The following is a 26,509-nucleotide window of genomic DNA, read 5'->3' on the forward strand; positions in this document are numbered from 1 at the left end:
ACTATGCAGTCAAGAAGTACACAAAAAAAATCTGAGACTAAAAAAAGTCTTATAACTGATAGGAGAATGTGCAGAGATGGCGTGTAGTGAACTGAGTAATTGTATATGCAGAAACATCATGAATCATAATCTTTAGCCTTAGGTTACCTAACAGATAGAGCTCTCTTTGGCTGAAAGATACCTTTCAAAAAATTCAGATGAGTCCAACAGGCTTTGGACTGCCCTTACTACTTTAATAATCTGCTTATGGGAGGGATATTGAAAGAAACTAATTCACAGCTAAGTGCTGCAATAATGCTCACTTATGTCCTTTTGTTCTTTCATCTGGATTTCAAAAGACATGTTTACAGGTGAGAAGTTAGCAGCTTGCAAAAATGAAATTCAGAGCTCTCATAAACTATCTTAAACCATATGGGAGCGCCAAATCACGTGTAAGTGAAAAACAAGCCAACCAACCCCAAACTCAGAAATTCAAATTAAACATTCAGTAATTGTTTATCTAATTAATATCTACTACTGAGTGGTAAACCAGTTTGATCTACACAAAGGAGATGGGTGGTATTTGATGTATATTGCGCCCAAGTCCATAGTGACTATTAACCAATTTTTGCCAGAGATCACGTAAGCAAAATATATAAAACTTACAGCAGGAAGCACAGTGAGTCATTGGTTACTTGCAAGAAGAGTTATGGCATTTCCATATAGTTATGACAAAGTTAATTTTAGATTAAAGCTTTCTATTAAAAAAATGATATTTTAAATTAATATTGTTCACCCAGAAGCAATTTCTGCTGTGCTGACACTCCCATGGGGGAGTGTCAACCAGATGTGGCAGATCTCATCGTAAGCTTGAACCACAGAAGATTATAAAACACAGAAAAACAATTCTCTGTAAAAAGAACATGCATCTTGACCATACTGCCCTCTTATCTGCATTCAGTCAACTTCAGATGCTCCCACAAGCTACGAGAAAGCTTAAATCAGAAAAAGCAAAAAGGTGAGGCACAGCGATTCTTTGATACCTTCGGCCTCCTCCATAAAAACACAGTTCCTTTTTCTTCAGTCAGAATGAATTACCAATTACATTCCAGAAGAAAAGCTAATTATTCTCTTCCTTCAGATTTATCTTGTTCCCCAGAAAGTTTAGCAATGGGTTCTTCGAGAAGCTAAAGGGCATTTTATTCTCATGTTCTGTCTTGTTCCAGCTCAATCAGGTGTTCAAAACACACCGCCTGCCTATCCAGCTAATGCTGTCCTGGGTCAGTTCCTCTACTTTGCGAAAGCTGTTGATCTGTAAAGTCGCTCCTCTGTTGTGCCTTGAAGGATCCTTCTGGGTCAGCTTCTATTTTGCAATGTGTTTGACAAGTTTGTTTAAAGGGTCTCTTCCAGTACTAACCACAAGACTAAGGTTAAATCCAACTGCTCACTGGTGGGTTTTGTGCCTTTGGAAGTAGTTACATTTCTTCTGTTATCTCAAAGATTTTTGTTCAGCTTAATCATTTGTTTCTAAATTTTTGTACCAGGAATGGCAGAAAAATACTGAATGCTCTGAAAACTCTTTGATCTTTTATGATCCATATGTAAGGATCATGACTGCATTCTTGCAATGCACTAGTAGTTTCCAGTACCGCTGGTGTTTCCACAGTGGGATGACAATTGTTGCCCTGCCTTTGTAAGTCACTGCAGCGTAAATTCAGTTAACTCACTTGTAAAATGTATACCCTGAACTCTGCAGTTTTCACAGCTTCTATGTTCAGAGTGATAGAATCTTTCAGGGTCAAACGGATTTTTGCGACCTTTGTTTTTCACTTATAAGACCCATTTTTTTAGCAACTCTGACTGGACTGTTGATCCACTGTTGTGCTTTGTTTATTGATGAGAAATCTCCTTTTGCAGACACAAATGATAAAAGTATGGTACAATAAATGTCTCGTTTATTGGCAGTACTCCTGAAACATATAGTTTTGAGACTCAGCTGCTAAACAGCATTGTAAGTTTAAGGAAATTTTTTACTCCCAGTTGAGCCTCTTTAGCTTTATGGTTAGTAGCTTAGGTGCAAATTGCAGAAGTAGACTTACTGGAGATTCACATGGATGGCAAGCTAAAACATTTAGCCACTGCTATGTTCATTATCTTTACACACTTAGGTGGATATGCTTGAAACTCATACTGTGTCACACTTGTGTTGATAATTATTGGCTGATTACATATACACTCTCTCAAATGCTCCCCTGTGTTAATTCTGTCCTCCTAATTACTAATTAATTGAACTTTAAATGGCTCATAGGTTGGTCTAGGTTTGGCAAAGTTCCCAAAAGATTGCCTGTAAAGTTTATTTGAACTAAAAAAAAAAACCAACCAAACAAACAACATTTGCTGATAACCTCAGTTAAGCAGACGTTCTTGGCAGAATACAAGTTCTTCCTGTGACAGGCAGGAACTAGAAATGTCAAGAATAGATTTTTTTCATGTTTCAGATTTCCATTTCTTACACATAGTCCACCCTGAAGCTGATGAGAATGTTATTAAATTTAAATGTTTTCCTCCTTGTCTAAGATGCTGGCTTGACAGCAGTAGAAAACAATTTTGTCTATTTATCCACATAAGTACTGCGTCCACTCAGAGCAAATGCAGGGGATCAGCGTCAGAGTCAGGAAGATACTTTGTCCTCCACTTCCAATTTGTCTTTTGTGTATTGCAGAGTGCAGCTGCAAGGTGCTGGTATGTACTTATCTAATACCTTAAGAGACAAACGAAGGACCATTACATTATAAACATGGGATGGATTCGAGGAGGATATATAGAATTAATGCTCTTGTGGGGGCTCTGAGCAGCCTGCAAGGCCCACATTCATTCTCTAATCTGATATTACTTCTCCCATTTCTTAGCAGGCCCCAAGAGCAACTGCCAATGGATCAGAGGAGGCTAGACATTCAAACCTTCTCAAATCATTTTAAATAGCCTTGCCCGAGTTTCATGTTGACAGCAAGCCAGGTGGAATTTTCCATTTTCTTTCTAGCTTTCCAAATAAGAAGAGTCCTACTTTCTTTTGACTCTGGTTTTATATAACCAACAAAAATGACAGATAGCCTTGAATTTGGAAGATTACCTTGGCCTGTTCTCAGATGAAATGTTCTGTCATCATTGACGTATGTGTTTAAATGAGCACTGAAGTGTGAACGGCCATCTGTCCGGGAAGTACGAGAGATCCTGATTACTAAAATGAAACCACAAAAAAGCTTAGTGCTTAGCAGCAGCACCAAAACACGAAGGGAGAGAGAGCCTTTTCCACACTGCAGTTTTTTATAGTAGATGGATGATTATAACTCAGCAATTACCTAGACTCCCTGCCCCATATTTTTCTAAATATGTTCACTCTCAATTTTTTGCAAACATTGAGCTTTCAATATTTGCATCTTTTTGTAAAAACAAACAAAAAGAAGTACTAGGTATTTTCTCTGACAAAAGTAGCTGTTTTCTGACGGGATGTTGTTCACTTTCTCATGAAGACCTGTCCTCTGCTTTATAACGCTTTTAGTTAGAACGTGCTAACTTTGAATGAAGATTTGAACGTACATTCCCACCATGGCTCTAAGGCAAGGCTGAAGGCTATTCCTGGGTGCATCTCTTCCTCTGTAAACCTGAAAAACTTCCTAAGGAGGAAAGGCTTTTGAAAAATCTATAGAGATTTTGATCTTTAGAGAGTTGTTGTATCTGATTCAGCTCAATTTTTGGCTATCAGTGACAAAGGTTCCAGCATCAACCACTGGAATTGGGTCGGGGTTTCACGCTAAATTCAGTGTTATGAAAAGCTCCTTACAGAAGGTTTTTTTTAAAATTACATCTTCTGATGTGAAAACTGCTGTTTAATCAAACAATATTTTTTGGGTACAGTCTCCCATAACTTTGAATCTTAAATTCATGACCACATTGGCTGCTTTTAATGGTTTTCGTGGTGCTGAACGAGTTACCTGTCACCATCCGGTCAAACGTGAATTGGACGTCTTTTTAGAGCACTCACATTATTGATTTGAATCAAAGCAATTTTCTTCCATTTCTTCATCTGCATTTTTCATTGCTTCTTCTAATTACTTTGCCATTATGCGTATAGTTATGAAGACATATAAAGGGTCAGTTTTTAAACTCAGCTGTTGATTTCCCGAGACTGTACACGTTCTTTTTGTGTTAAGTTTAAGCCACAAAATAAGAACATGTAAAGCAGCAGATATAGACACGTCATGTTGGTAGGTAAGCCTCTACAACATTTTCCCTTTCATTATAGCATGTTTCCTCATAGCGGGGTTCTCTGTAAGTTACCAAGCCTCTGTGGAAAACTGAATGAAGAGATAATTAGACAGAATATAACTGCAATTTAATTTATTTTTGACTTTACAGTTTAAAAAGCACCTAGGACAGAAAAATATGTAGGAAGCCAATTAAAAGAAGGGCATTTTTTCCTTCTTTTTGTTTGGTGGATGGTTGAGAGAACACAGCAGCTTTGTGTTCTTATTTATTTATTTTGAGTGTAATCTGAGTAAATGAACCGTGAAACACAATTAATGAAATAGCTGTGCTGAATCACATAAACTGGTGTCTGCACAGCTGCCACTCATGTCACAAATGCATCTCTTGCCTAATGTCCACCAGGAGAGTCATTAGCCAGCCGCTTTTGTGGAGGGCCTCCTGTGCTTTAATTTCAGTATATAATAGAGCAGGGAGCTGGCTGAGTAGCCTTATGATGGTTTTTTTTGCAGCAAAGATAATGTAAAAGAGAAAAGGCTGTTACGGGAGGAGTGTGCTGACATGGAGAGGGGTGCATAGGCAGGGAGGGTTCAATTGCTAGAAGAAAACAGAATATTTGCCCAGGTAGAAAATATCCAGAGCAGTGTCGGGGGCTGTTCAACCTGAAATGTTACAATGACTGCCTGTAGTTTCTTGGTATCAGATAGCACTCCTAACTCCAGAGCTTTTTGCTTCTATGTATATCATTATGTTACTTTTATTTCATTTAATGAGTATGTACTCCATGACAGCAACAGAGAGTGTGGTGGAGGAAAAGACAGATGTGCTTCGGGGGCTGGTCTGAGGAGGCTGAGCCAGGTCGGCTTTACTGAAGTGGCACAATGCCAAAAGCCTCTGGAGCCTCAGGATCCAAAATCTTCTTTCAGCTTGCTGAGGAATTAAGGGGTGGGAGAGGTTAAAGAACACCTCTTCTCTGAGCATCTGCCAAACCAGCTGAACACTTTCAGTGCTGTATACTGTGTCGCCACTGATAGTGGTTTTATCAAGATAAATCTAGTCTTGCTCAGGAGGATATTAATAAATTATCTGGTAATGAAAAATGTGAGAGGAACCACACTCTTAAATCAAGGCCTGATGATTACTTTGATAGATGCAGTGGCAAGATTTTCCTGACAAGGCAGAAATGAAAAACATGACACATGGACCTTTAAGGGTGACCTCAGAGGAAAACGCAAGTTGCTGAATGATACAAAAATAGAACAGGAAAACAGAAGCTTGAAGGGGCTCAGTGTCAACAGCCAGACAGATAGGCTAGACTGATCAACTGATCATTGAGTTTAGTGTCAAAAGCAGAGCAGAGAGAGAAGCCTTACACTTGGCAGGACAGTAAATGTAGCAGAGGCAGCTTTGAAGTAGAGGCGAGTGTTAAGAATTTTAAGAAAAAAGAGCAGGGGGAAAGCTGAGGGGAAGGAAAAAAGCGAGCGTCGATGAACAGTGGGCTAGTCAGGAACTAAACCCGGAGAGTGTCATCAATAAAGCTACCCACCTCTTTTGCAAGTATTTTAGAAACAATGCTAATAAATAAATGAATGCAACTGAAAATGTCTGTGCATTGGTTGAAGATTTGCATAGGGAGATTAGGTCACTTTTGGAGATACAAATTGCTAAAAATAAGGCTTGTCAGAGCACAGGTGTTAGATATAAAATTGTAGAAGAGTGGGTGATATTGGGGTGTGACACTTAATAGATCTGAGAATTTTATTTAGTGTTTAACTCAGCTAGAGTTCCTGTAAAAAATGTGCATGAGTGGCTTTTTTTGTTTCATATACTCCAGGTGTTATTGATATTGTGTGGCTGATAATCAAAATGGGCCAATATAAAATGGAAATAACACTAACACTTCAGAAACATATAACAGAACTTACCATGAATGCAAACAGATGAAAAAGAGTGGCAAAGTGGGGCAAGCTTTCCCATACTAGTTCTTCTAAATGTTCATACTTGGGATCTGTTTCCATGTGTGTCTGTTTACAAACACCTACTTAGTCTAAAAGGAGAGAATTTGGATGTCCACCTGTCCTAACCCCTATGTATTTGACAGGTCTAGTTGGAAGTTTCATTTTTAAGAAGTTAGTTATTAATCTCTGTTTTAAGAGAAATGCTCACCTTTCCAAATAAGTGACCCCTAAAGACCACAAACAGCAGACAAATCGATTGCAGATGGGGGGCGAAAGGTGAAGATGCTGATGTGATCTTTAAGTGCATGTGTGGATTAGAAGACATTTAGAAATGGTTTTTGAAAGGTAAAGGCTTGCTGGGCGCACGTGTGTGTGTGTACGTGCATGCACGTGTGTGTAGCAAGGTGTTTTGTGTTTCTTTTCATTTTGTACTGTTGTAACTACAGGGCAATCACTTGCCAGATGTCAGGAAGGTCCAGCATCTGATCTTGAAGTGGAACATAACAGATGATCTACCAGGGGGTTCAGCAAACGTCACATATAGCTTTAAACTGTCATTACAGAAAAAAATCTAGGAAGGTGACATTTGGTGACATACTGGGTGACATTTGAAATGACAGCACTTGCTTTCAGATGTAGCATTCACTCCTGCTGTGAATCAAGGGAATCTGTACTGTGGCTATGACTTCTTTTATTGATGACCTTAATTTCTGCAAAATGCAGGCAAAGAGACTGCACACGGTCCTGTCTATAGTATCAAGTGAGAATTGGTGCAGTAGGAAAGGGCAACCGGAGAGCATTTACTATGCATTGCATGATCTGAATGACTTAGCTCTGTAAAGGAGTTATAACCACGACACTTCTTCCAAAGAGTTTAGTGAGGAATGAATGAAGAGCAGCAAAAAAATAACCCATTGGAGGAGTGTATCTGCTATACTGCGAAGACTTCCTAGGACTGCAAAGTTTCATGAGCAATAAAAAGAACAGTTCAGCGCTTGGGTTTCACCAACCCCCTACTGCTCTCAGGAGTCATCAATAAGTGCTCACCTTCTAACACATGTAAATGAGCTGAACGCTTACTTCTGAAAGCTCTCAGAGCTATGGGAAAACTTGGCTAATTAGCAACTACCTGAGTTCTTTTTGTGTTGCATACCAGCGAGCCAGAGTTTCTTTTGATTGCTCCTTACTTCTGCTCATAAGGGTTAAAAGGACTCCTTGCAGTACTGTGATCACTGGAATGAGGCCATCTTTGGGTATGTTTGGACTGGAATCTATTGAAAATTCTTGTAAACGTGAAACGCTTGTCAAGTTTGGGGTCTGTTTTGGCTTTTCCTTTTATACTGTTAGAACTACAAGGAAAAATAGAGCTGGTTTCAGATACCCTTTAAACCTATTTACCAATTTTATAGGAGGAAATTTACTTTCTTGAGCTTTCTGTGTAAGTTGAAAGAAAACTGTAGCGTAGAACTTGCAGAAAATCACCAACAAATGGGATGTATTATTCCCATTATATATTGTATCATTACTTAAGCCAGTATATGAAACAATTTTATGAATCAGAATTAGACTTCTGGGAAGATATTCTGTGTCATTTGTTATTAATATTATTTTGGATGCCATTAACTGGCAATAAAATTTGGATGCAAGTAATTTTAATTGTTGAATGTTATATTAGTACATAATGCTCTAATCATATTTTTTTTCTGGTGCTTAAAAGGAACTGCTGTACTTTAACAATTTTGTTACATTCAAGAAACAACTGTTTGATTTGCAGCCTCTGAGGGACACGAGGAAGTGGTGAGAGGTAGTACTATAACCCTATGAACAGCAAATTACATGCCTAAACTTTGTTTTTAAATCTCTTGTTAGTAGAAAACACCCCGTAGGATTTTAACCTGTGTAGGTGAAACAAGTATATTATTTTTCTTTCTTTCTTCTTTTAACCTGCTCTAGAGTCTATTTAATGACTGAACAAAATCCTGAAGCTCCTGCTCACTAATATGAATGGGTTAAATATATATATCTAGGCAGCACAACAGCTGTAGGGCTTAGAAGTGGCATAAAAGCCATACATTTGTTCTCTCCACAGGCAGTGAATTTTAACTTCATGAGTGTGACTTTCCAAGAACTGGTCTCCATAAGGAATACAAGAATCACCTTAACAGATTAGCCAGTAGTCTAATTTACTGTCCCATTTTGCGAGGCATATATAAAAAATAATTCTGGTTTATGAAGCAGGTGAAGAAAGAATAGATATTGGCTGGGGGGAAGGGAAGAACAATGTAACTACCTATCCCAGTAGTTAGTGGATGGAAAGTGGCAAATCTACTTTCCTAACACTGATGTTTGGACAGCAATGGGTAGCTTGGATAGGGCCTCTCTCTCCTGCCCCCACCCAGCCTTTCCTCTTCTACTTCCCTGATTCTGTATCAGGAAGCTGCTTATGCGGAGAAAATGCAAACAAACCTTATCTGAGAACCCTTTAGTTTTCAACAAATTCATTTTTTCACAAGGGAACTTCTGGTAGACACAATTAACGCTTCTGATAGCACTTTTTGTTAGAAATGAGTTTATGTAATGTCTTTCAAAGTTTTTTCTGGTATTTCCATCTTCCCCGTAGAGACCATAGAGGGCTTTGCTAGTGTTAACATGAAGAAAACTTTCTTTGGTCTACTGTAGCTCTTGGCCTCAACATCTTGTGTCAAAGAATTACAGGGGCTGTTACAGTTTGGAGATTACTTGGAGATTGCATTTACTGAATGCAAACAGTGATATTAATGAAGTGGTTGAAAATTGATTTTCATTAGACCATAATTAACTTCAGGACGTTTCCATCCAATATTTGTTGGTTTTATTCCTCCTGGAAGGCGGCCCTTCTGTTTTCTTCACAAGTCTTGGCTTCTAATTGTTGTAGCTACAATAAAATAATGAGTAGTCACGGTACTTTTTGCATCTCTCTGAAGATCCATCATGGCTAGCGTGAGAAAGGAACTAATAAAGTTAATTCTGAGCTCATTATCACATCCGACCACTGTGTTTGCTGTACTTCTTTTCCAGTTGTTCTGATATTTCAGCTGATGAGGTAGGAGTGAGGCCTAATTTCTAATTGAGTGATGCATCAATGGCATTCTGTTCTTTTTTATTAAAATGTTTATCAGGTGTCCTCAATTACAGAAACATTAACCAACCCACTATTTTATCTGTGTCTAATACTGATGCTATTTAATTTTTTTTAATAATGATCAGGAGGATATGATAAAGAGAGGGCTTATTAAACTTCGTGTTACCAACTAGGAGAAATCTGAATGCTGGATGGCAGGAGATTGAGTCTATTAGATATATGGTTTTGTTGTAGATATATGACACTCTTATAGATATACGGCTCTATTCAACAGAGACAAGAGGAAAGTACTGGGCTTACAGAGGAATAATCAAGTGCCTAAACACAGGAGAGAAAACAGTGGGAGAGGTGGAAAATCAGTGGGAAAGGATCTTGGGCTGGTGCTCTGGACATGTTGTTCTTGGTAGCAGCAACATCAGGAGGAGTTTCAACCCTCAAGCTGACCTTCTACTGCCTTGCAGCCATTGATCTGCTTCAGAAATACCCAGTAGTTTTTCTCAATTCATTTTCAGCTGGATCAGCAGGTCAGATGACAGATGTTGAAACACTGGAGCCATCACATGGGATGCAATAGGGATGTGCAGCCTGAGTCGCTGGGATCACACCTTTTGACAAAAATGTCATCCTGGATAAGCTTAAAATACTGCTGAAACAGCACATGTGTTCTCTGTGCTGATGGCAGATGGGATAAGAAATTCTAACTATAGAAAAGAAAATTTAGCTTAGATGTTAGGAAAAGCTTTTCCTTGATCATGAAATGTTGGAGCAGAGTGGCTAGGGAGGCTGCAGGGACCCTGTCTGTAGGTCTTTAACAACCTCAGGTAGACACACATCTGTAGGGAAAACCCCCCGTATGATTTCTCTGCCTGCAAGCAGGGAAATGGATTTAACTGATCTCTGGAGGTCACTTCCAGCCCTCTGATTCATATTCCTTAATTATTTGTAGTGCAAAATGAGTAAAATGAAAGGTTTTTCTTAAGGTATGAGGACTGAATTTTGCAGAAATCACCCTATTATTGTTAATCACCTCAGTGTAGGCAACTGGATTAGCCGCCTTCTGTTTGATCAGTGTGGGGTAAAGGGAGGAAGAAAGAACATTAATCATATCAAATTTCTCCCTCAGCATTTTGACAATAAGATGGCATTTACGAAGAACTTGGGTCATACAATATATATCTGTCTGTCACTAAAAGAAACCCTTTCCAAGCAGTTTTATTAATCACAGAGCTTACTACAAAAAAGTGTCAGTGTGACCCCACCTATGACATTAATTTAACAAAGATTTTTGATGGTTATCTTTATCTTGATATCTCCCACTAGCAGATGCCAATTTTGAATGAACATTCCTGTTTCAATAGAAATGACAGGATGGCGCTTTATTTTTTTTTTTTTTGTGACCATGGTGCTGTTTTGTACAGGATTATGCTTAACTGTTCATTTTAATGTCTGGAATGACTGGTGAATACTGATGGAGACGAGCATGGAGAAATTTGCAGTCACTGACTCTCCTGAACATTTAATACAAACCCAATCTCTATTCTCATTTAATTGTTACAACTGTTTATCATAAAAGTTTTGAATTGAAAATGTTTGTCTTTAGTCAAGAGACCTGTTCAATCTTTGAAGCTGTGTGGTTTCCCTTTGAGACTGTGCTAGAATTTTCCTCAGTCCTCTTTGCTCTGCAACTTCATTTTTTAAAGCTCAGAAATGACACTAAAATTTCCTATCCTTTCTGTGTTTTCGTTTGAATGAAGAACTGAGGGAGCTATTGGGTAGTAGTAAGGACTCTTGAAGTGTATACGCCACTGTATTTTACTTCTTTATGTTTAGTACAGGTGTACATTCCTCAGCTTCTGAAATTAGAATAGAGATCAGCTCAACAGATCTTACTGATAGGCCCACAGCACCAGGATCTTGAGTGCTTGCTAGGAGAAGTCTTGCTCTTAGCAGGAATAATTTGCTTGGATAACTGTTTGGATTCCACGGAGACTGATGCCTGGCTGGAATACAGAGGCAAAATGATGCTGCAAAAAGCCCTGCAGGACTGTTTATTCCCTTTTCAGACAGAATTGATAATTACTGCTCCCAGTGCAGAGCACATCACTCTCCTTTTAATTTGTCTAATAAACCATGTTTTGCTTTTTTTATTTTTGCTAATGAATGAACAAATATATTTTCTCTAGGTCATAGTGGTATTAATTCATGACATCTTGTCTATGCACCTCCTAAAACCAGTTGAACTGATGGCACTCAGCACACAACAGGCTCAGACTTCTTAAGTAGTTTCTGACAGAATCTGGGAGGTGGAGAAACTCAGACAATCATAAGGAGATTATTGGTATAAAAATCCAGAGAGGCTGCAATGTCCTGCATAATAGTTACAGTAGCTCTTTGAAAAGGCAATAGCATGTAGCTGATGGCAAATAGATCCCTCAATCTATGAATTTTAAAATGCAATATGCAGCATAGAACAATATAAATCCAGGAAGACTACAATTTATCTGCACGTTGTTGTCTTAACTCATGCAAAGACAGCAGTATTGCATCATATAAGGAGGAAAGCCTGGTTTAGTATTTTCTTCCCTGAAACCTCAGACCAAGAAGAAAATATCCTTTAATGATAGTAGTCCATGTAATTTCATTATGTTCACTTAATAACGAAATAAATAAGGTGAGGAAATACATCTGTATGCTTACTACAGTTTATAAATTTATAGATTCTAGTTAAACTAAGTGTGTGCTTAGATGATATGCTAGATTAAGTTAGCTTGTGGCTCTGCCTTACTGAAGTGGATCCAATAGGTGCATCTTTTGAGAATATTTGTAGAAAATGACTAAAGATTTCTCAAGTACGGGACAGAATTAAAGGTTGCAAAGGTTTGAGAATTGGGTACCATATTGGCCAACAACTGAGATATGGCAGAGAATAGGTCTTTCTCTTATTTTCTGTTGAAGAATTTCTTTTTGTATGCAAAACAAAATGTTAGGTCAGATGAAGAATAACTCTGTAACTTAATGTTTGTAACATTCACTTAGAATACAGGAAACTGTTCAAATAAGTGCTGTATCTGGAGCTTGCATGTTCCAGACGTGAACTTATGGGTCCTTCCTCACAAAAAATTCAAAAGGAACTACTTTCTTACTTCTAGAGATGGAGGAAAAAGCTAAATGCCCTTTTTTTTTGTGTGTGTGCATTATATTAAGAAGGAGTTTTCTTTCCTGACCAGACCTATTAGATACGAAAGCAAAAATAAATTGTAATTAATCAGGTTATTCTAAAACTCTCCATGTAACGACAGACACAGTTAAGCAAGTAAGAAATTAGCATCTGTGCTTATGGGAGTGGATTCTTGCCCTGGGAAGCTCAGGGGTGAACATGTCACTGTTGTGCCCCTAACAAAAACAGCATACAGCATTTCCAGTAGCTTTGTGTACTATCCAAGAAAACATTCTCTTTTTATGTGTTTGTGTGTGAGTGAGAGAGACGCGTGAGCTCGTTCCGCCGTGGTGGGAAGTGGGGGTCCCCATGAAAGTGTATTAGCAGAAAAGTGGAGTGAGGGGAGCAGCACAAAAGAGATGGGACTGCTGCAGCCATGGTGGCAGTAAGAGTGAGGGAGGAGGATTTGTTTGTTTAGGCACAGTCTACGAATTTACCTCTGCCACTTTAGTTTAAAGAAAATAAACTGTGCTTCTGCCCACAACTACATAATTACATTGTACTCTAATATCTCTCGACTTCAAAATGACAGCTAAAGCAGATTAAAGCTGTTTACAGCCTATGGGAAGTAATATGGTGGCTGCTGGCAATATTTCTTTCTCGCTCAGTAACCAAAGTCCAGTCATAAATCTATATTCTTCTTCAAGGAGGAAGGCTGTGATTAAAGGATTCCTCCTACAGCTGTGACTTGGTGATAAGAGCTTTATGTTCAGGCCCTCCTAAGCGACAAAAAGAAAAAAAAAAATCATTTTTCATTAAGTTAGCTACTCTAATTTGGGGGGGGGGGGGAGAGAAGCAGACAAGTAGTTTGGTCAATGACTTACTGTAGATTTGGTAGAGAGCATTGTATACAGTATTTCTAAGCAGCAGCTGGGATTTGAGAGATAGACTACAGCCCTTGTACCACCTCATCTGTGTCCCTGCACTGTGATAGTTTTCTCTGTAAGATGGATATTGTGAATTTAAAGAAGTTTCTTTTTTGAATACTTGTTAGCTGTCCCAGTCCTGTGCCAGAAATGCAGGCTTACCCACCCGAAAAACTGCAAGCAAGAACCCATGAACTGTCCTTCCAAAACAAACATCTACATGGTAGGAAAAGAAATCCTAAAACTCAGTACTGCTGATGTGCTTTTGTCTGCAGCTGAGGCCTTCACAGAGCAGCTGTAGAGACCAAAGGAAGGACTCCTGGGAAACTGAAAGGACTTTGAACAAAGATTTTAAATGCTCAGAGCCATACAGTGCCGCCAGACATAATTCTATCAGACAGAACTTAAAAAGAATGTTTTTGTGATACCTTTACCACTGGAAAAATAACAAAACTGAACTAAAAGCACCAAACCAAAACCCAGCAACCCAGACTGCAGCAATTGCAATGCATACTTTGCAGGGTTTGAACGTTTCTGATGACAGAGAGCACAGCTTGATTATAGTAGGGATGCTAATTAAACTATACACCAAAATCATTGTGGGAATAACATCATGTCTGGTACAAGAAAGAAACAGGAGCAAACTCTAATCCTTCAGCAACTCAAGACATGAGTTATCTCACTGTGGCATATGCCTCCAGTTCTGCTCTTTAATTCAGCAATGACAAAGGGTGCAGTCAGAGATCCAATGACACGTTTTTATATTTTCTTAATTTTTAAATTAGAATATATTTATATGGGAATCTTTTGCTGGTACTAAGTTTACAATGTTCAATGTTTAATTTGCATAATAGTGCTGTGCAAAATGGGATGAGGGTTAATCAAAGGGTTTTATCACTCTTTTTAATTATCTTCATTATGTTGGAACAAGATGTAAATTTTAATTTCACCTTGTTAGCTAACGTTTTTCACCAAAAGTTTGGATTTGCAAATCATCTGTCATTTTTAATAGGAGCAGATGCTAGCGATTTTGAAGAACCTAAATGCCTCAAGTACGGTTGACATTATTAATTTGATTGATATACAATTTAATATAACTTAGCAATTATTAATGCCTTTAGCATCAGTGTCGATATTTGGAAAGGTAGCCTATAAGCAAGGAACTGCAATGCAAGAAAAGAGAGGGTCGTGTTTTCCCCCTAGACCTGCTTCTGAATAGAGATATTCCTTTTAAGCTCATGACTGTAAACACTCTTTCCTCCTCCCCGTCAAATTTTTAGTCATAGCTATCACCTGGAAGGTTATGTTCTAGAGGCATATAGTTATCTCACCTGAGAGGCAGGCAGTAAGCTTACTCTTAGCCTGAAGACATTTACCAGCAGTGTTTTATATGTTACATTTATCAACTCTTCCTATCGCAGTGAAGCCAACTGAAAAACATACCTGCTAATGGAAAAGAACTATTAAAGTACTACTGTGCGTTCACCTTGCACTAAGCCAGCTGCATACAGCTGTACCATAAATCACGGTTAAATGATTACATTCCACCAGAATAACTGCCGAAAGAGTAAACTTCCAACCAACATGCTAACAGAATGAAAAGTCCATTTATTTGCAGATTATTCAAGTGTATACCCTGGGTTCATGTTAAGCAATGGGAAAAGGCCTTTTTGATACGCTGAGGTTGGCTGACTTTCTTCTTCAGGGGTGGGTACCAGGTCACTTTTTCCCAGGGCTCAGGCTTTCCGCCTGGAGCAAGGACAGGCCTGGCGGTGCCGGGCTTCAAAGCCAGAGGGGAAGCTGGGGTTAAACCTGAATGGCAGTGGGTGGTGGCCAAGGTTAGTGCACTAGGCTGCCAAATGTGGTGGCTACCTGCCTCCACAGCCACTTTGTTGTGTAGCAGAGAGCTGGCAACTCTGGTGTTAACTCTTTAAACCATCTCACTAAATCTGACAGAGCTTCTCCACCAGGAAAGATAGTGCAGTGATCAGGTGCTCTCCACTGAGATTTAGAAGACTTTCATTTCCCTCTCTGGTCCAAGCACTGACTTCTGTGAGACACTGGGATTGCAAGGGTATGTGTCAAAGTGGGAAAGGAATAGCTGGTTGCTTTTCTTTCCACGTTCCTCGGGAGGCAGATAGATGTGTTACCCTTTCTGGCTGACTGGGGAGCAACTAGAAAGGCTCAAGTGTCTCTTTAATTACAGTGGATCAAATCTTTGTGTGCCAAATAACCCACCTAGTACCTTGATCTGTAGCAGCTGCAAAAAAAAAGGAGGGTATCAATGCATTAGCCATTGCTTTACACCTATAACCTCCGAGTAAGGTAATGCAGCTTGGACTGCACTCTGCAGGGATGAGAAGAAACTAGAGGGATGGTGGGGAATGTGTGCCCATTCCAGTGTGCCTGCAGCAGACCCTTGAGGACATGCGTTGGCAATAGGGAATGTGAAATGCAAATGGGCAGGGGGTGCTGCGTAAAGCTGGAGGAGTGCAGGGGAGGGGAGACAGGGCACTTGCATTTTCTACCTGGGAAGGACTTGCATGAACCTGAAGTTGAAAGTGAGCAAAGGACAGTTACTGACATCAGAAAATCTGCAACCATTAAGAGATTAAATAGTTTGCTAAATGAAATCACTGTTTTTTCTTTACTAAGGCATTTCTTCATAATCTGGAAAAAATATTTAAAATTTGCAAATTGTAAATAAGTGCTTAACAGCTGTCTGCTTAATACTTTGATGGAATTGTTCTGAATGCCCACTGGGCTTGATCCAGGCACTGGCAGATATTTTTCTCTGTTTTGTTATTCTTCAGCCAAATTCAGAAGGATAGTTGCCTGCTCCTCAGAAGCTCATTTTTTTGTGTAGAAAAACAAGCTGATTGCTCCCCTGGGATGTAGCCCCAGGTAGGACTAAGGGCTTGCTGATACATCAGGATTTGTAGAAGCACAGAATCTGAGGCAGGCTGCTGGAGAAAGTCAGTGATCTCCATCTCCCTCTCCCAAAAAAACCTGAGAAAGCAGAATCTGTATATCCTGAGCACAGGGCAGAGGAATAAGTCAAAGGATTTCAATGTGAAATGAGAAAGTTTAGTGGAGGTGTGTGAAGCTTTTGGGTTCAAGGAAACCAAACGCTCCTAGCAAGCCTTAAGGAAAAAAATGCAATCTGTGGGGCCCAGGATACTGAATGCTCAGAGCAAGTCCTGCTGCACCTCAGACTTTCTTCTGCTATTGCTTAGCAACCCCATCTTTAGCTTTCCTTTGCAAGCAATACAATGGAAATTTGTTGTGACTTTTTTTTGGTGTGCTGTTGTCCCTTGTGTCACACCCAAGGAGTGAACTGTACACTGACCTAGCCATGTCAAAAAAGGGGAAATACTGGAGTCGTTTAACAGATGTTGAAGCCCAAACCCAAATGCAGGATGGATAGATGAAATTTTGGTTTTTAAGTATGGACAGGTACTTTTTTGCATTATGCTTCAATAAAGCATTTAAAGATAGTCATGAATAATAAGTAAGTAATTTTATGCTGAATGACTGTAAAGCATAGAAATGCTCGCTCTCTCTCTCTCTAAGTGTAAAAATTTCTTCCATTAAAGGCCACATATTCCTTTCATTCCTGAGATGCAGCTTCCATTGATGCCGGTTTATGATCCTGCAACTTTGAAGATTAAGGAAGGCATAAGAGAGACCTTTATGGGTTTTTGTCTTCTAACAATTTGAATCAAATAGTTTCCTAAGAAAATGTGTTTTACATGTATTTTAAATTCTTTCTTTCACAGTAATGTCTCTTTTTCTAAGAAACTTGCATTTTGAAAATGTTGTGACATATTACATTAATTGAATATACAGCCTCAGAAACTGGGAGCACCTTTTCAATTGCACTGAATGCATCTGAGCAGACTGGAGGCTCACTGCATAATTTCCAACAAAAAGAGGAAAGGAAAAACATTTTTCTCATCGAAAGCAAGATCAGTAACACAAGAAAGCAGCAGTATCGCTGTCTTCTACCGTTAAATGAACTCTTGTCACTGCAATTCCAAGAGTCTGTGAAAGAGAAATCTCAATCTGACAGGCTATTCCAGTTTACAGTGAAGTTCTTGGTTTTCTCTAATTATAGACCTCCTTGATAGTTATTATTTTGGAGCACAACTACGATATTAAGATAGTCACATGAAAACACAAACCTTCATTAAATGATTATATATTCATGTTCCTCTTTCTAAATATTTCACATTCGTTTTTTGTTCTGTGACACTGCAGCAGTCCTTTTTTTTTTTTTTTTTTTTTTTCCCCCTAGCTGACCACAGATTACAGTTTATGTCCCCATCTGACATTGCTCTTTCTATGCTCTTTCTATGAAGGATATGCAGGAGCAGAATATATAGCTCAGCTACATCTCTAAGACTCTTCTGTCTGCTTGGGGTGGACACAGAGAAAACTGTTGCAAAACCACCTTTTTAGGACTAAGTTAGGTTGCAGATGCTTCACGTAAGAAGCTAGAGTTGGTCTAACGGGTCACTGCCATCTAGTAGGGTGGTCCCACTCCTGTCCTCCTGTCTTGCACTTGCACTGCTTCCCTTGTGCTGCCCCTCTCTGACCTCAGGGCTAACCCAGCCCCAAATACATCCAGCCCCAAACGCATCCAGCCCCAGTAATGATACAAAAAGTGTGTGTGGAGCTTTTACTGGTTTGGCAAGAGGAATCTGGTCACTGATGGGTCACAGAAACATCAGTGCTGGTGAACTGAAGAGGACTCCCCAGGGCCTGGAGAGGGTGATGGGAAGAGGAGCAGGGCCAGTGGGAAGCCAGCTGCAACTCTGACACTTGTCTCTCTGTAACGCTGGCAAGCAAAATTCTGAATTGTGTGCTTCTTCAAAGAACGTGAAAGACAAATGATGTCTCAGCAAGACAGTTATATTTTAAACAGTGTTATCTAAATGAAAAATAACCTCCAGTCTGCAATAGCTTGGTAAGAAGAGCTTCAATTTTCGGTATGAGTCTCTGGCAACGAATGAGCTATTTAGAACCTTATTGACAGCATTTGCATAGACACGGTGGCTTGTGAGATTGCAGTTTGTCACTTGCTGTGTACACGTTTTTTTCTTTTATATCTGTGACAAAGTAAAATTATGAAGTGCTATGTTTCCAAAGCATTTATTAATGATGAGTTGTGCAAATTCATCTTTGTACAGAAAGCTCTCCTTAAATAATGATAAGGCAGAAAATGAAAAAGAATTTTTGTAGGTCCCTTCCTCCAGTTCCATCACTTATTTCAGTCTGAACAGCCCAAACCCCTCCAACAGGCCAGTAAGATTCTGCTGCATGAAATGTAATTATTATACATAACGAAGCCCCAATTTTTCCACTTCAACACAGAAGTACTTGATTCCTTTACACTGATATTCCTCAGCTGCTAGAAAAGTAACAAAAACTTATCTTTCTTTATTGTTTTATGCACTACCTAAACACTATTTTTTTCATCTCATTTTTGTGGTGAAACAGCATCACCGACAGCAGTTTTTTAGCAGATTGGAGAGCTTTCGTCGGGGAAGCTTAAGAAATGAGAGAAGAAAAGGAAAATAACTGTGAGAAAATAAATCTGAGTTTGTCTCATCAGAATAGGTTTTGTTGGAAAAAGGCCCCATTCTTCTTCTGCACTGTCAGAGCCTAACTTCTGAAAACACGGGATGATCAAAAAGCTGCTGTTTGCACTAGTGTCGACATTAGGCACAGGACCACTGGGACATACTTCATATTGATGGTTCTCATTTGAGTACCCTGCTTATAAAATGCTTTATGATCACAAAAGGAAAGGTGTTAGACAAGTACGAATTACTATTACTTTTTTCTGGAATCGATGGCTGTGTTAGCTCTAATTTTATAATCCTTATGAAAACAATCTTCCCCTGTTAGTCAGTGAAATAATTGCTGACTTAAGGCAGGCATAGCAGGGCTTGTGCCTTTGAAGCACCTGTTCTTTGCACAGATTGTCTCGATGTGAAGTTCTGTGCAGGAAGGTGGATGACTTTTCAACATGGTGAGACCCTGGCCCAGGTTGCCCAGAGAAGCTGTGGCTGCCCCCTCCCTGGCAGTGTTCAAGGCCAGGTTGGATGGGGCTGGGTCTAGAGGAAGGTGTCCCTGCCTGTGGCAGGGGGGTTGGAACTAGATCATCTTTAAGTTCCCTTCCAACCCAAACCATTCTATGATTCTATGAACACCTATTAAAATTATTTGAAATAAAATATAATATCTGGTGTTTAACTATAAAATCATAGCTTAATTATTGATAATTCTTTTTTATATTTATGATAGTATGTTATTAATGAACTCAATTAGCATTAATATGGATGTTCTAAGTAGTATTTCCTCTGTAATTTATTGTTCATTAATGTATCTTTATTAGAAAGTATTTCCCTCTAATGTTCTAGTGTTGCTATAAAGCTGAGGATATGGATAAAGCTGAGATAAGAATTTACCTTTGCAAGTAGCTAAGGACAGAGTGAAGGTTATTTTCATATTTCAGGTCTTATTTTGTAATTTGAAAGGGGATAAATGAAGAGCAAAATCTAATACTTCTCATACATGTCTGACACTCCTGGTAGAGACACAAAATGAGCAAACCTCATCTTGACCCTGGAATGAATCAGCACTGTAGAACTACATACAAAATAGTAGAGCAATTAAATTTGCATTACAGTTGCTATACCATAGCTCCTAATGTCAAAGACAGTTATTGAATTTAAAATTGTGTTTATTTCCTTAGAAGTTTAACGTAATATAATCCCATATTTTGAGCAAGTAATTTGGCTAATTTATCTCATGTTGATGTCCTCTTCCCTTCAATGGCATTCACTTTATCATCTTTGTGAGAGACTGAAAGGAAGTCTTCATCTATTTTTCAGTTCTGTTGTGGCTATATGCATGATCCAGCAGACTATAATAGTCATATGTTTTGGAAGATTAACTGAAATACAAAAATGAGTATTACTTTTCACTGTATTCAACTTGTTCTGATATTGTTGCAGATTTTCAAGCCAAATCCCCTATTGTTAAGCCCTGGGTGAGTGGCTGTGTAAGAGGAAGGTAAATCCTTCCACCTTTAATGGTATTATTTAAAACAGGTTTTAAACCTTTCCATCTATTTGTAGTGCTCTTTTCACTAAGTGAGGAAATGGCTATGATTTTCTATTATGAAAACAATGCCACTGTCCAGAGCATTTGAGTCTTTGAGGGTCAGTAAGAGCTGTGAACACATGGTTGCTGGAGAGATCAGTTTGTTTTATAGGAGCTGTGAAAGTGCTGAGGATGGTTTGAGTATAAAGCAGCAACACTTAGGGCAGCTGTGGGAGCCAACAGGGATCACACGCTCTCCCCACTGCAAACAAGAGTGCTGTGAAACCTGAGGCGTTAAGTGTGCGATAATAGCATGTGATACAAATACATCATTAATATCTCTATGAATCATGCATGCATATCTTTTTAAATAGTACCAGGAGTGCTCCGAGTTTGAAAAGTTCAAGGGGACGCAGTTTATCTCACCCAGGTCAGAACCTGGTATTAGGCTGTTCTTGATACTAGGATGGATGCGTGTGTAGTTTAACCTTAAGAATCTTTTCCTTAAAATACTTGCTATATTATTTATTATTTTTCGGGTATTTCTGTGACAGTAATAGGTGTCCTCTTCTCAAGCTGCAGTCACTGCAAGTGCGATGGCATTAGCTAAATATATTAGTCTGGTGCCATCTCTGTAGCACTCCTAAGGCCTGTTGGTCAGCTAGGGCTTCACCGTGTACCTTCCACAGCCATGCCTTGAAGCAGTGAATATTTAACATCACATTGTATGGGAAGAACCCTCAAGCTGCTTCTTGACCCCAGTGGCTCTCTGGAAGCTATCCATGCTCTTGAGCCTTCAGGTTATCTGAATGTGATAGCTGAGATGCAGTCTTAATAATATGATTTGTGAGAGATTTGTCAAGATCTAACCATGTATTTGTAAGTATGCTTCAGTTAGTATACAGGAACACACAAAGATTTTACAATATATTCCCAGCAGAGAAGAGTTTCATGTCTCGCTATAAATGACTTATCAAATGACTACGTATCATTTATATCTGTGTGGAGTTTAGTATGAATGGTTTGTTAGACACTTACACTTTGTCAACAACCTCTACAAATGCATTTACTTTAAGTGTTGAACATTGCATTATAAATGGCTTACAGAACATATCTATAACCTTGATGACTCCATTCACTTTGTTAGTAATGGCTCCTTGAACACTTAAAGCATAACAATAGCCAAAATGTATATAAATATTTCATCACAAATCTACTGTTACTTATTTATAACATGGGCGCCAAAAGCATTACAGAGTATTTATTAAACATTTATAGATTATTTTTGTTACAACTAGCTTGTGATATAAATGCATTATTCATCTCACAGTAAATCATTGTTGGGCATCCCTTAAAAATAAAGTGGTACCAAGAGGATTTTGGGTCTGTAGAATTTGAAGAGATTCATTTTAATCATGTGCAATTCAGACTCTGCTTTTGTGTTTATTTTTGTTGAATTAAATGAAAAACAAAACAAGTAAGCAGAAAAACAGCTCTCAGTAACTGAGGACAGAATGAGGAAATGCTTGCCTTGAAACTCACGGCCATTTAGCATGCTCTGTCTTTAATATCTGCCAGTGATTGCCCACCAAACTCATGAAACTCTAAACAACGCTTCTTACAGATATTCCGGTGGGTTAGATGGCATGTTTTCTGGAACTAACAACTTGGAATGAAAGCTGTTTTCTGTAGCCATATTTTTTATGTGATCTGAATCACTTTTGTGTTAGTTTCCCATTCCCCAGCCTCATTGACCAACTCACTGGAATAGTGGACAAAGAGCACAGGCTCGTCGTGTGCACGTGAGCATGTGTGGGTGCGTGTATTCAGGCAGATCAAATGAACATGTGGTTGTTTTTTTTTTTTAATGCTTTATCTGATGCCTGCAGTCTACAGACAGAAATCAGGACACTTTTTAAAGTCAACATGGTAAAGAAATTGCTCCTGTCTTACAGAGAGGCCAATCTAGGACTGTGATCCAGAAGGCATTTATACAATGGTTTGATAATACATATGAATAGTTCCCTTTCCCTGTACAAAGTTACTCAAATGTTTAAGTAAGTGCAAGAACCCATCTCAGGCTGGTGACAAGATGCTATCAACATTTACGTAGCTGTTCTCTGACATAGCTTCCTTTAGCACTTTGCTTTTCAATAACTGTAAATAGATGGAGTAAGCTAAACTCTTACCAAGCGCTCAGGAGAGCTGGATTCCCCCAAAACAAGCACATTGTTTAATTGAAATGACTATGGATATATGAAAGGCACAGAGTTTTAAACCTTTTTTAAAACAGAGTTTTAAATTACTCCTTCTTTTTTTTTTTTGTATGCATCTATCCATCTATTCTCAAGTAACATTTCCTCATTAAATGTGGCTTTGTATTACTGGTTATTTCTCGTCTTTTGTTCTAAACAATAACCTATTTCATTAATTTTGCTCTAATATAAAGGGAGGATACAGCCGAGTGTTTCCACAAATGGGGGCGTGCAAGTAAAGAATCAGGATAATCTCTCAAACTCATTTTCTCCTGGCCTTGTGATGTCTGCAGAACATTTGATTTGTTGCTAATATACTTGGTACAATACCGCTTATTTCTTTAGGGGAAGATGTTAAGAATATCTATGAAGTGGTAGAAGTATCTGTTTTTATTTGGTACTTACAGTCGTCATTTCAAACTCATGTAAATATCTTGCAGACCTGTCTTGTCTCACTGTCATACCCATACAGCATTGAAACCTAAGAGAAAGAATTGGGGAAGAGGGAGAGAAGAGCACAGGGTGTGCAGACCAAAGGAAATGCATAGTAGTCACCACGAAGCCAGTTTCTTTGACCAGTGTGTGAGGGCACTATGCATTTGTTTTCTCAATACTGTTTATTTTGCAGGTAGGGAGTTATTTTGTATTCTTGTCTCTATGATATATGTCGAACAAAGACCACATAAGTGGAAAGAAAAAAACTACTTTCACTGAGGAGGGAAATTCAGTAAACACATGGTTGCACATGTGTTAGAGAGAGAAGCTCTACTCCTCTGTATAGCTGCAGAAACCATGGATATGCAGGTCGACGCAGGGCAGAAAGTGCAGCGTGCCTTTTGTGGCCGAGAGCACTGCTGCTTTCTGTCAGTGCAAGGAGAGGTCCAGTGTCATTTCTGGAGGAAAAGCCACTTCTCCGTAGCCTTCTTCACTTACAACTGGATTCAGGGGATCTCGGGGAGGGGGAGGAGATATGACTGGACTTTACAGCTCTTTTGTCACAGTGCTTTAGTCTATTGTTTTGAAGCTATTTTGGTTTTGAGGAGAGATTTATTTAGCAATTCTTCTCACATACTGTTCTCTTAAGCACGTAAGAGGCAGCACTTTGTAAGAAATCTTTAATTTGGCTTTCAGTATTTCAAGTGTCTGTTTAAATGTTTGTATTTTGGATATGAGAATTCGATATGAATCTAATAACACAGCCTGGCACAATTTGTTGCAAAAATCTTTGGGTGCAATGGCCACTTTTAACAGGAGTTGTTTCTTCAAAAATCAGTGAACGCTGTTACGATATTTTTGGCATTTTCAAATGCTCATTAGTGTCATCCTCAGGGGTCTAAGATGGTCATTATTAAAGAATGAGTTCCCAAGAGAAAAAGGCTCTGCCAACAGAAGCCAGCAAGTGACAGAAGTTCAGCAGTTGCTAGGCGAGTCACTTATTGAGGTGGTGCATGGATAAATTAGCTTTCAAAGTCTTAAGCTGAACATGTAAAGAACACAGATGTCACGTGGCATATTCTCCAGAGGTTAAATTTAGGTTCCACAGCTCACACTGCCAATTTTAAAAGGAGGGAAATGTCAGCTAGCACAGAGCTGAGGTTGAGGGTTTGTTGCTTGTGCAAATTCCACCGACATTGACATTAACTGACTCTGGAAGATAAACTATGGATCTGCTTCAGCTGTCCATGATTTCATCTGTATTGCTTGTTAGTTCTCCAGTTTGTTCCAGCACAATACCAATTTGCTCCAGTTGACTTGACAAGCTTATGTTTTGTGCCTCTTATTTGTCTGGAGGTAATTTATAATCCCAGCTGCATCCCCTGTGTGATTGCACAAACAGGTATTATTTGTGCTGTTTGCCAACACTGGGAAGTTACATAATATTGAAGCAGTAAGTACATAAACATGGATTTTAGCAATATGAAATTTAGGAGCGAGTGTCTGTAATACCAACAAAAATGTTAAGCTTCAGAATAGTCACAGGTATTTTATTTTTGAAGAGAAAACTTCAAAATCAACACAAAGATAAAACTGAAAAAAAACACTTTTTTTTTTTTCCACTTAAAATCTTGCTCTCTTTTTACCTAAATAGAATGTATCTCTGTGGTTTGTTTAGATTCTTTGGAAAATAGGAATTTCTTTGTAGACTACACAAAGACATTTTCCTATAAAGGTGACAAGTAAACCTCTTAATAGTGATTTGAACTCACCCACTGCTTGATCCCCTCTTTTTCTGTTTTGGGCTTTGTCCAGCTCCCAGCTTAGTCAGTGGGAGATGTTACATTTACTTAATTAGGAATCGGACCATGCCTTGCCACCCCCACCAATTGCTGTTTTAATTGAAAGCATCCCTAGAGCTGCTTCCCGTCAATGGTGTTCATTTGTGTGGTATTCTCAGGAACAAATCATTCTAGTTGTTTAATTAAAGCAATATTAAAATAAAAAAACCCTCTAGGAGTGTTTTGGGGCAGCTTGTGATGAGCCCGGTGCAAGCATTCAGCAGTGACACAGGGTGAAAGGCTTGCTGTCCTCTTTGTGGCACTGTCACCAGGCCAGCCCGTGTGGGTCATTGCTGCCTGCTCTGCCAGAGGCACCGGCCCAGAAGTGGGACGGGAGGGATGTCCCAGGGCCTCCGAGGATGGCAGTAGCTAGCTCAGTTGCATTTATATGGAGATGTGTGGATATTTTCTGTATTCTTCCAGGCTTTCTAACTCTCTTGCTCCGGCTTACAGCCATGGTACCTTAAGAGATACGGCCTGTCTCGAGCACAAAGCCTCCGTGACGTCTGGCTGAGGCAGTATGTGCCCACATTCCCCGTATCCAGGCTTGTGTTTTGCCTGGCACACCATAAAGCATCAGTGGCATTCAATTAAGCGAGGAGGGACAGAATCATATTAAAATCCAACAGTCTTGTACAACAGCTATCTGGATACAGCTGCCTCTTCCCCTCAGTCTGAACCACACCAAAAGCAATTTTAATGTGGCTTTTCATTCTCTTAGGTAATCACAGACCCACGGCTGCCTGCAACCCAGCAAGTAGCAAGGGAGTGAAACCTATTCCAGTACCCACAGAGGTCACCTTTTTGATAAAAGCACAAAACAGCTAATTAAATTAATGTAATAATTGTACCTAGCCAACTACCTATTTCCTACATGTACTGTGGTCTTAATGAGCTCAGCTAATGAACTGCAAAGTAATTAAAACCTGGGGAGGGAGAGGAATAAAAGAAACAGTAGTTTTCATATATGCCAGACTCTAATATATTTTATAATGACAGGGGAAAAAAAAAGTTAAAGATTGTTGAAAGGAAAATGTTTAGTGAGGAAGGGAGGTTTCAGGCTTGAGTCCTGCTGAGGCCCTGCCTGGAATTCTGCACCTGAAAAATACCCCTGTTATTACAGAAATACTTTAAAAAATCCTCATTAACAGTTTTCTGAGACCATCCTTACAAAATCTGTGAAGGAGAATGAGAATTTAAATGAAACTGCAGATCTAAGGTGTCACTGAATAGTATATTGTCATAATGTGTATCCTGCAAAAGCCTGATCCGAGTATTTGATGTATTGCAAAGGCTGTTTGGTTTGGGTCTAATTTTGCCTTTGGGTTTATGGCATATTTGGACATACCCTGGCGGCAAAGGCAGGCTCCCCGTGGGCCGTGGCGAGCCCTGTGTGCTGTACCCTCTGATTCCCACCAGGTGAAGAGCAGGTCCCATGGTTCTTGGCAGACGTGGAGCCGT

The sequence above is a fragment of the Nyctibius grandis genome, chromosome 30 (genome assembly GCF_013368605.1).
Source record: "Nyctibius grandis isolate bNycGra1 chromosome 30, bNycGra1.pri, whole genome shotgun sequence".
Lineage (NCBI taxonomy): Eukaryota > Metazoa > Chordata > Aves > Nyctibiiformes > Nyctibiidae > Nyctibius > Nyctibius grandis.